The sequence below is a fragment of the Scylla paramamosain genome, chromosome 10, assembly GCF_035594125.1.
Source record: "Scylla paramamosain isolate STU-SP2022 chromosome 10, ASM3559412v1, whole genome shotgun sequence".
Taxonomy (NCBI): domain Eukaryota; kingdom Metazoa; phylum Arthropoda; class Malacostraca; order Decapoda; family Portunidae; genus Scylla; species Scylla paramamosain.
The window spans coordinates 20,802,293-20,814,431 of NC_087160.1; the positions used below are offsets into that span (position 1 = coordinate 20,802,293).

Below are 12,139 nucleotides of genomic sequence, written 5' to 3' on the forward strand. Positions count from 1 at the left end.
CGCTATTTTCATGCTAAATGGTCTTCTGATCTTGCTAACTGCATGCCTCCCCTCCTCCTGCAGCCTCGCTGCACAAGACTTTCTTCTTTCTCTCACCCCTGTTCTGTCCACCTCTCTAACGCAAGAGTTAACCAGTATTCTCAATCATTCATCCCTTTCTCTGGTAAACATTGGAACTCCCTGCCTGCTTCTGTATTTCCACCTTCCTATGACTTGAATTCCTTCAAGAGGGAGGTTTCAAGACACTTATTCTTCAGTTTTTGACTACTGCTTTGACCCTTTTATGGGACTGGCATTTCAGTGGGCATTTTTTTTTTATTGGATTTTTGTTGTCCTTGGCCAGTGTCCTTCCTACATAAAAAAAAAAGCAGAGGCACAGTTTCAGAGAACAATAGGAGGAACCCCATCAGGTCCATAAGCCTTCCGAGGGTTTAGGCCAGCGAGGGCATGGAAAACATCATTGCGAAGAATTTTAATAGGTGGCATGAAGTAGTCAGAGGGTGGAGGAGAGGGAGGAACAAGCCCAGAATCGTCCAAGGTAGAGTTTTTAGCAAAGGTTTGAGCGAAGAGTTCTGCTTTAGAAATAGATGTGATAGCAATGGTGCCATCTGGTTGAAATGAAGGAGGGGAAAGAAGAAGAAGCAAAGTTATTGGAGATATTTTTGGCTAGATGCCAGAAGTCACGAGGGGAGTTAGATCTTGAAAGGTTTTGACACTTTCTGTTAATGAAGGAGTTTTTGGCTAGTTGGAGAACAGACTTGGCATGGTTCCGGGCAGAAATATAAAGTGCATGAGATTCTGGTGATGGAAGGCTTAGGTACCTTTTGTGGGCCACCTCTCTATCATGTATAGCACGAGAACAAGCTGTGTTAAACCAAGGTTTAGAAGGTTTAGGACGAGAAAAAGAGTGAAGAATGTACGCCTCCATGCCAGACACTATCACCTCTGTTATGCGCTCAGCACACAAAGACGGGTCTCTGACACGGAAGCAGTAGTCATTCCAAGGAAAATCAGCAAAATACCTCCTCAGGTCCCCCCAATTAGCAGAGGCAAAACGCCAGAGGCACCTTCACTTAGGGGGATCCTGAGTAGGGATTGGAGTGATAGGACAAGATACAGATATGAGATTGTGATCGGAGGAGCCCAACGGAGAAGAAAGGGTGACAGCATAAGCAGAAGAATTAGAGGTCAGGAAAAGGTCAAGAATGTTGGGCGTATCTCCAAGACGGTCAGGAATACGAGTAGGGTGTTGCACCAATTGCTCTAGGTCGTGGAGGATAGCAAAGTTGAAGGCTAGTTCACCAGGATGATCAGTGAAGGGAGAGGAAAACCAAAGCTGGTGGTGAACATTGAAGTCTCCAAGAATGGAGATCTCTGCAAAAGGGAGAAGGGTCAGAATGTGCTCCACTTTGGAAGTTAACTAGTCAAAGAATTTCTTATAGTCAGAGGAGTTAGGTGAGAGGTATACAGCACAGATAAATTTAGTTTGAGAGTGATTCTGTAGTCGTAGCCAGATGGTGGAAAACTCGGAAGATTCAAGAGTGTGGGCACGAGAGCAGGTTAAGTCATTGTGCACATAAACGCAACATCCAGCTTTGGATCGAAAATGAGGATAGAGAAAGTAGGAGGGAACAGAAGAGGGGCTACTGTCAGTTGCCTCAGACACCTGAGTTTCAGTGAGGAAAAGAAGATGAGGTTTAGAAGAGGAAAGGTAGTGTTCTATAGATTGAAAATTAGATCTTAGACCGCGAGTGTTGCAGAAGTTAATGAAGAAAAAGTTGAGGGGGGGGTGTCCCCAGTCCGACCTGGGGACATTTATGGTCCCCTCCCCAGATGGGGACTCTGAGGCTGGTGTAGGAGTCGCCATGATGATTTTTAAATTTTTGAGTGAAGGGTGTGTGTGTTATTAGGTGCTTGTAGTTTTGTGTGTAGGAAGAGAGTTGTCTTTAGAGGGCAGGCTGTGAGACACAAGGGTGTTGTGTTGTGAGACACAAGGGGCCATGTCAAGAAAAATGTCTTACATGTGTTTGTTTATGGCCAGATTCTGTTTAAAGACATGGCAATGAAATCCTGCACTGCAAATAATAATGATAATAATAATAATAATAATAATAATAATAATAATAATAATAATAATAATAATAATAATAATAATAATGACAATAATAATAATAATAATTCCGAGACTATATACGATTAAAAAAAAATAAGGGAAAAACATAATTGGAAAAAGGGAAGAAGAGAACTTATATATATATATATATTTTTTTTTTCTTTTTTACCATAACAGTACTGACATAACACAAGAACATACTAAAAGCTACAAGAAGGCAGTGCATGGACGTCGATGTGGCAATCAATCCCTGTACAATAACACTGAATTTGAGTTTGGGCTTGAAATATACGCACACCAATCCAATGCTGGGAAATGAACCATAACATTTGACACTTAATAAACACAATAACATGACGCAGACCAACCAGTTTTACACCACTCAATTATGTAGAAAATTCTGAATGGAAATTTGTTGGTGAATCTCTCTCTCTCTCTCTCTCTCTCTCTCTCTCTCTCTCTCTCTCTCTCTCTCTCTCTCTCTCTCTCTCTCTCTCTCTCTCTCTCTCTCAAAAGACACATGCTTTATACATTTTCCCTCTCTCTCGTTTGTTTACCCTTGATCCTGTCCCCTCCTCTGACCACTCATGTGTCTCCCTTCCTCCCTCCCTCCTTTCCTCCATCCCTCCATCCCTCCATTCCTCACCTATCTCCTCCCACCCTCCTGCCCTCCATTCTTCACTTCTCTCCTCCCTCGCTCCTGCCTTCCCTCCATCCCTCACGTACCTAAGAGCTGTTGTAACATGATACTCTTTCGTCTTCTTTGTTTCCAGACTCAAATTCTATACTTAGAGAGAGAGAGAGAGAGAGAGAGAGAGAGAGAGAGAGAGAGAGAGAGAGAGAGAGAGAGAGAGAGAGAGAGAGAGAGAGAGAGAGAGAGAGAGAGAGAGAAATTATAATGACTTTCTGGTTCTAATTTTTCTTTAACATACTAAGTTTTTTTATTCTCATACTAAACGTAATATTAAACTGTCATTATCAAATCATAAAGGGAAAAATGAAAGGAGGTGAATACACACACACACACACACACACACAAGCAGGGGGAGTTGATGTTAGAATAATACAGCAAATTTAGAAAGCTGCAAATTAAAAGTATATTCACATGAGAGAGTCCAACGTGGAGCCCGGAGAAACTAATTGGGGAGGAAAAGGGAAGCAGACACACGAGACGAGATGAGATAAAGATGGCGTAAAGAAAGTAAAAAAAAAGAGATTGAGTAAAGAGCAGGAAATTAATTGATGAATGTAAATTAAGCAAGAAGATAAATGAGTAGCAAGGCAAGAAAGGAAGAGAGGGTAATATAAATGAAGCAGAAGGGGGGAAATGAGAAAGACGAAGGAAGGAAGGAAGGAAGGAGAGGAGAGGAAGAGAGAGCGAGAGAGGGAGAGAGAGAGAAAAAAAAAACGAAAACAATCAGGAGAGAAAATGAGGAAGAGATGCAAGGGACAGACTACAGTGGAAACTAAATGAAACTAGAGAGGAGAGGAGAAAAAAGGAGTAAATAAGAGAGGACAGTAAATGAAAGGGGAGCAAGGGAAAAGGGGAAGAATGGAGGTAAATAAATTAGAGAAAGGTTAGGAAAACATTGGGTTTAGGCAGGATAACAGTGAAACCTTAATTAAGAATGACTATTTCCGAGTATGCACTATTTCTCTAATATGAGAGAGAGAGAGAGAGAGAGAGAGAGAGAGAGAGAGAGAGAGAGAGAGAGAGAGAGAGAGAGAGAGAGAGAGAGAGAGAGAGAGAACACTATATAATTTATCTACGAGCTAATCAGTTATTTCCTTCGTTTCTCTTATTTTTTTCCACATCTTATTTCTTATCTATATTATCTTCCGTATTTCTCCTCTTTGAATACTGCAGTATATAACAAATTTCTATTTTCATTCATGTACTCACTTCTTCCTCTCATCACGTATCTATAACACACAGTAAAAGCTTTTCTTCCTGCTCCTGCTCTCCCTCCTCCTCTTCCTCCTCCTCTTGCACGTCTTCTTTCTCTCCTTTAAGTTATCTCCATCTACTCTATTTATTTATTTTTTTTTAAGACCCCGTTAGAGACGCACCTCCTTGTTTGCCACACATACCCCGCCCCGCTACAACAACCGGCGCTCCACCATTGCCCGGGGCCCTCAGTTGGCAACCCTCATTTAATTTTCATAGCGGTCTGTCGGAGGCTGGTCGGGAGGGGCGGGCTGGGAAGCTCCTTGGCTCTTGTGTTTTAAGGAATCATGCTGAGCCCCGGTAAAGTAAATAGCGGATGGCAAGCAGCAACCGAGCCAGGAAGGAGGGAAGGGAACAGCGGAGTGGTGAACAAAGGGTGGGGATATTCACCGGCTTTCTGGTTCGTTGAAAAGTACGTAAACTCGACCTCGAGAAACTAAAGACTATATTGTGAAACGCTTCCGTACTACACCTTACCCAACTACATTCAAAAGCCTCTAGTTGAAGTTACGTGTGTTTTTAAGTGTTTCTACGGTTCTAGTGGCATATGGACAAGATTTCTACTGTAGTAACAGGATAAACACTCTTGAAAACTCGGCTAATAATCTCTGTGGTCTTTAAAAAAAAGTGTTGGTGAGAAAGCAAAACGTTTCAGAACCCGGATCTAAATATGTGGACGTGTTTACCGCCAGGACCAAGACTGAGGGTCAACAAAGGAGAATTAACGCCGTGTAACGAAGACGCTGAACGAACCGAAGACCACAAGGATCAGTGCAGCTCTGCATACAAATATGAAATGAAAGGAGGGAGGATAACTGTTTTTTTCTGCCTGATTACCTAACGCAAACTAAGGAACAGTCGTGCACAGGGAACACAAACGTCAGATGAGAGGAAGTCAATTAGTGGCGTCTTCAAGGGACAGTGCGTTGTGTAAGAAAGCTAACAAGTGGATGGATGGTAAAACAATGGTGGTCGGTGTTTTCAAGGAGGAGCAATTTTTTTTTTTTTATGTAAGAAGGTCACTGTACTGAGGCTATAAAAAAAATTGTATTAAAAAAGCCCATTAAGGTGCAAATCCCTAGAGGTAAAGGACAAAAAGGACCATCCAAATTGGAGAAGTGTCTTGAAACTTCTTTATATGGGAAATGTATTCTTTCCTTTTCTTTTTTTCGCTGCACAGTAAATTCTTCTCCAGCACATAAATCATTCAGCCACAACCCACAATGCTCTTGCTACTCCTCGAGGCTGTCTTTGTACCGGTTATCTATATACTTAGTAGTTTATCTCACATGAAAAAATAACTGACCAAGGGCTACGAAGAATTCTTTATATAAAACAGTGTCCACCATATGTCACTCTGTACTACATGATGACAACACCATCACTACAGTCAAACAAATCTAATACCGAAAAATTATTCACAAGTTCTCGCCACAAGGTCAAAGAACAACATAGTCACGGAGAATACTGTTGAGTTTCAAGACAGCTAGAGTTCCGAACTAGCTTCAATGATAATGCACACACACACACACACACACACACACACACACTAATTAAACAAGTATCCACAGATAGTTGTGCACACAATGAGTATATATCAGTATGTAGATCTAAGTAGATAAATATGTAATGAAGTGCATTAGTACTTATAAAAGGCCCGCGTAAGTGACTTGTGTAAGAAAAAATAAAAAGTACGAACAATACACACTCGAAAAAAAAATAAAAAAGAAAAATGGGAATAAAAGAAAGAAACAGACATTTTTCGCGCGTTCTAAATTCTGAAATGATGAAGGACATATTTTTTTTTTTATCACAGACGAGGAAAAATGTGAGCAGTTTACATACTACACCTTCAATTATATCAAGATAAAAAGAACATTCATTTCTGATGCTTTGAGGCTGCTAATAAAATTCCAACGAGAGCTGCACGAAATATGTTATGAGACACATTACCGGTGATAAATATGTCATAATTAGCGTGTGTGTGTGTGTGTGTGTGTGTGTGTGTGTGTGTGTGTGTGTGTGTGTGTAAACTCAATGTGTGCTTACTTTGTTTGATAAGAAGGGCAATTACCCATTCTCTCTCTCTCTCTCTCTCTCTCTCTCTCTCTCTCTCTCTCTCTCTCTCTCTCTCTCTCTCTCTCTCTCTCTCTCTCTCTCTCCTTCTTTCTCCTCTTATTCCTTCTGTTTCTTTTACGTCTTTTCTTCTCACTTTCCTTCTCCTCCTCCTCCTCCTCCTCCTCCTCCTCCTCCTCCTCCTCCTCCTCCTCCTTCTCCTCCTCCTTTTCTTCTGTCTTATCTTTATCTTCCTTTCTGTTTTCCATTTCACCTTCCAATTTCCTTCAACGCTTATTTTCCTTTCCTTCTTTACACCTCCCTTTCACTTTAACGTTTTTTTTTTCTTTAATATTCTCCTTCCTCTTCCTCCTCCTCCTCCTCCTCCTCCTCCAGGGTGGCACGCCTCTCCGCCTCTCCGCCTCCAGGTGAGACTCTAACAGCGGCATCCTGTCACTAATGGGTGTTACCTTACCCTGACTTTTGATGCGCGGGACGGTAGGCAGGACACGTTGCTTTGTGGCCCACCCTCCGCCCTTTGCTATCGCCTCTCTTCCTCCCCCCCTTCTCTTTTTTTCCTCTCTGTAGCTCCTTCTCTTTCCGCCTGTCTCCCTCATCCACCTCCCTTTTTCCTCTCCCCTCTTTGCCTCCCTCTCTTTCTATTTTTTTTTTCTCTCTGTTAGCTCCTCTTTTGTTTCTCCCATCTAGTCATTATCAAATTTTCCCCTTTACTCAACACCCTTTTCCCTCTCCCGTCTTTTCCTCCTCCCTCTCTGTTTTATTTCTTTCCCTCTAGCTATTTCTCTTTCCGCCTTTCCCATCAAAACACTATCACATTCTTCTCTTCCTCAAGCGCTGCCCTTTTCCCTCTTCTCTCTTTTCCTCCCTCTGTCTCTGTTATTTATTTATTTATCTATAGCTACTTTTCTTCCGCCTCTCCCATCAAACCACTATGACATTCTTCTCCTCAAGCGCTGCCCTTTTTTTTTTTATCTCCTCCCTTTTTCTTCTCTCTCTCTCTCTCTCTCTCTCTCTCTCTCTCTCTCTCTCTCTCTCTCTCTCTCTCTCTCTCTCTCTCTCTCTCTCTTTCTCTTTGTTTTTTTTTTTCTACCTCTTTCTAGCTACTTTTCTTCCGCCTCTCCCATTAACCTCAATCTCATTTTCTTTTTCTTCGTAATAGAAAACGAAGCGATAGTCATGGTGTGTCATGGAGGCAAATGTGAAAGCTTTAGTTACCCAAACCAATATATCCGTTTTGGCTCTACTCTTTAAGGACTGACACCTCTGTGGTTATTTTTTCCCCTGTTTGTAGCTCTTGGCCCAAATCTCTTCCACATAAAAAAAAAAAAAACCTTGTGGTCAATTTAACATAAAATTTTTGTCGAGATTCACGCTGCGCTGCAAGGATGAGGAGGAACATGGTAAAGTGAAGTTATATCATCGTACACTATGGAGATACGATACCACTTCTATACCCGGTCCAGTAAGCAGTTTTACCCAGACGAATAAAAACGAAGTCCAAACTGATCTGAGTAAGTAGCTTCTTTATCCGTATACTCTCAATATCGGTAACTTTTGAGATATGATACCCACCTTTATAACCAGTCAACCAAACAGCTTTATGTAGACGAAGGGAGCAAAACCCGAACTGTTGTAGCTTCCCCGGCATTATACTACCAGCAGCGTGGGGTGAAGGGAGTGTCTGCCTCATCACAATCACTCATTATTTGTACCTCCACCACCAGTGGAGTCATAACTTTCTGCATAACAAATATGTGTGCATTTACCTTCCATTCTCCCTTCATTTATCTTACTCCCCTTGATGTGCGTGTGCATTTGGTTAAATAACGCAATGCACACCCACGAAAAAAAAAAAAAAATCAAGATAACCAAGATTTCAAATTTATTACTCATGCCATTCAGATTATTAGTAAAAAATGTCAAGGCCTCAAAATGCATATATCCTCATTTTCTACCTAGAACAACCTGTACTCTTACCTCTAGCAATAACTACAAAACCGTGTTACATCCTTGTATAAAACAACCTACACACTATACCAGTATCGAACCTCAATTCACTCATTCCCCAAGCAAGACCACACTGCTATACGAGAAGAAACATGTACAGACGGCAATCCACAGCCACTCACGGCTCCACACATCACACCCTCGCCTCCCAGCCAGTGCACAGTTACATTGTTTACCTGCACACGCCAGGCACACGTCAGATTGGAGTCCCTATGGCCTTTTCACCTGCAGCACCCCTAGTCGCCGTGTCAGGTGTGTGGGACGCGCTGCTCGCTACCTCAACAAACACCCTGCCTCGCCTCGTCCCCTGGAATACCATGCTGAGAGAGAGAGAGAGAGAGAGAGAGAGAGAGAGAGAGAGAGAGAGAGAGAGAGAGAGAGAGAGAGAGAGAGAGAGAGAGAGGGGAGATTACGCAAAACAACTGCCCTGTCTCACTGTTACCAGCCTAATAGAATAACCTTTATGAATATGCAAATGCAGCACAAAACGTTAATTATTTCCACACAGGCGTTCTGCTTGTCGCACCTCATCCCCTCCGTGCCACTTTGCGTCCTGTCCTCAAGATCCTCACTGCAGCTTTCCAGTGTTGGTGCGTTCATGAATGTAATGTTTAAGGGGAGAGTGGGATTAATTGTTTTCCATATTCGTATGAAATTAGGTGTGTACATGTGTTTGTATTGTTAATATAAAATCCGAAACTTTCATTAAGATACGATCATTAGTTTGGATGAAAAAAGATAATAACACTCCGAAAATGGCAAGATAGAACTTTCTCATTATTCCAATATCTCGACTATTTCTTAATCCAATATGGTGCTGTTAATGTCAGAGCAGGCAGAAAGTTACAACGCAACATTATTCTTGTCCTATATCCTTCGTTTCGCCTTCCCTCATTGTTCCCTGTGCCTTGCTGCCCTGCGCGAACATGGAGGTTGTAAACGTTATAAAAACAAGCACAGGTGTCTGTCAGGCGTCTCGATATATCAATCATCATTTATCCTCATATTCTTGGGCCGGAAACAGCCAAGGCGGTTCTCTGCAGTGTGTGAGTATTTTATAGTTTTTGGTGCGTGTTGCTATCACAGCGGCGGGAGACATTGGCCCTTGTTCACTCCATGTCAGGAAAGGAACGGCACCTCATCACGGCATACTGCTAGATGGTCCACTCCCTTGCATGCTAACTTTTTCCTCCACACGCAGGCAATAAGCACAGACTTTCCTGCTGGGGTACGCTGCCACATGACGATCTCTCTGCTGACGGTGCTCGATTTATCATTCAGACATTTTCTTTCTAACAGCTTCATGGCGCTCATTCAAAGAGGCGTTTTGCAAAAAGTATAGCCATTTTCCACAACTTCATTCCGTCTCAAAGTTGTCCCCGAGATCTTTTTGGACTCATTCACGTGGCCGTTTTCAGCAGAGGAGCGAAATCACACAAAAAGTCCCTGTGCCTTATCTAAAAAGTTCGTGTGTAACTTTCCCTGCCCTCGAGCCTCCAGTCCGCCAGGCAATCACGTGTGGGAGTCTTCATCTCTCCACCTACGGGTGGAATGAAAGATTTAAGGCCTTGTTGGAACCATTGCAGTGTTTCAGGGCAGGATAAATAGGCCTGCTTACGTATATAATGAAGGAGAGCCCAACAACACTACACACCACACACACACACACACACAACAATTCATTATAAGAGAGCCATTGTAATAACTTTCCGAGGCCGCTGTAGGCTGTAATATGCATATAACACCAGCACGAACACAAGCTTCCCTAGCATTATACTTTCAATAGGGTGGAGTGAAGGGCGCGTCTGCCTCATCACAATTACTCATTACTACTCCCACTACCAACGCGTCGCTCTGAAAAGAATGGGAAAGCATCATGGAAAGAATAGGAAGGCATCAATCATCTCACTCATTTCCCTCACCACAACTGCCAGTACCGCCAGTCAGTCAGCCCGCCAGTCAGGAACCACTGATGGCATTCCGTTCCCGTGATCGCGGAATGAAAGCAACGTCGCCTCTCAGCCGCTGACGAGTGAGTACCGGGAAACGAGTATCATCCGAGCGACATTTCTCATTTCTCGACGATTTTTTAATTTTTACGTACAGCGCTTCCTCTCTCTCTCTCTCTCTCTCTCTCTCTCTCTCTCTCTCTCTCTCTCTCTCTCTCTCTCTCTCTCTCTCTCTCTGGACTGCTGAAGGGTTAAAGGAGTGTGGATCTACGTATATGACTTCAAAGTATTGGTGCCGCTTCTATCAAATCACAAGAAAGGTTCGAGCCAGTTTTCTCTCATGCATTTCCACTTTCCTCTCACCCCTGCTATCTCTTTCCTGTCTCCCCTCCGCTCTTTCTTGGTAATTTAGTCGCTGTATCATTTTCCCATCGTTTTCTATCTCTCTTTCTCTCCTTTTCTCCTTCCTCCCTTTCATCTTAGACTCCCTTCACCTCTTCAGTTTCTCTGTCTTCATTCTCCTAATCGCTCTCTGATATTCTTTTTCCCCTGCTTGTCCTTGTTGTTCTTTCCCGCCCCTCCGTTCCTGTTAAATCTGCTAAGTCCGCTGGCATCACACAAATACGTTTATTGGACACGAGAGAGAAAGGTGAGTGTCATGAATTCGCGTATTACACTCATTTCCCGCTCATCTGAGAAAAGCTGTGATATCTTTAAAACTTCTCTTTCCTTATTCATCGCAGACATCTTGAAGCTTTTATCTTATTCGCCACTGTTTCCGGATAATCTATCATATTGTTGCCTCCTTCCAAATGCGCATCGTATAGAAAAAGTGGACGGTTGTATAGAGCAAAGTAGAGAAGCTGTGATATGCCTAAAACTTCTCTTTCCTCATTCATCGCGGACACCCTGAAGTTTATATCACTGTTCGCCACGGTTTTTGGATAATCTCTCGTAGTGTTAACCTCCTTCCAATTACGCATCGTTCAGGAAAAGTTGGTAGTTGTATAAGGCAAAATGGCCAGCGGCAAGCATGACGAGTGCCAGGAGCATCACGCCACGTAATTACCAGACCCGGAAAGGGTAGAAAAAATAATAATAAGCTGTGGAGTACACCGTGTTTATATTTATCCTCAAAACACACCATCGCGGAACGCATTAACGCCACGCAAACACGGGAGCAGCGAACTGGCGTCCCTGTCTACCTGAACTACCTGCCCTGCCTGCTTATACATACACATGAGCTCACCTGCACCGACAGCTATACACATAACAGGGTTCGAATCCCTATACACATGCAACTTGACTCCATAATGAGGGCGAGAGCGGAGAGAGAGAGGGGAAGAGCGGGGGAGGGAGGGAAGCGATGTGACTGTGCACGAGGAGAGGAGGGAACAAGGGAGAGGGAAAAAGAAAGGTAAAGAGGAAGGTGGAAAACGAGAGTAAAGAGGGAGGGAAGGGGAGTGATGGAGAGGGGAAGGAAGGAAGGGCCTCTTCTCGTGTAAGAGGGACTGTGTTCATACGGAACCCGGGTGGAATGAAAGGTTTCCTCTCGGTGCATTCGCTGGCGGGGCGGAGGGCGACGAGAGGACAGGACATAACGGGGAAAGGGGATCGGAAGCAGGGTGTAATGGGGAAGCAGGGAAAAAAAAAAAAAGTGAGTGTAGCTATGAAGCGATGGAAGAGAAGGGAGTTGAAGGGAAACAATATAAAAAGAAGGTAGGAAATGGGATAGATAAACACAGAGAAGGAGGGGGAGGAGCAGGAATAACACAAAGAAACAAAGGAACAGAAACGATGAATAAAAAGCAGTCGTTTTTATTCTTTTTTGCTTTTACGGAGCAGTTTGAAGGGACTACACTCTCTAACGTACACTGAGACAAACACGACAGCACTCGAGAAACTGGACAGCAAACACGAAGGAAGAGGAGGAGGCCGAGGAAAGCAAGGAACACGGACGAGGAGAAAGAACGAGGAGTTAAACCAATCAAACTAACGAGAGGAAAATAGGTATAAAAAAAAGGAAGAAAAAGAAGAAAGAGACTA

At 43.1% G+C, this 12,139-nt stretch overlaps 1 long non-coding RNA gene across 9 annotated transcripts in view; it reads right to left on the minus strand.

Moving 5' to 3' along the window:
* LOC135104328 (uncharacterized) overlaps positions 1-12,139 on the minus strand; it is a 237,173-nt gene that overhangs the window by 81,701 nt on the left and 143,333 nt on the right. The window lies entirely within an intron of this gene.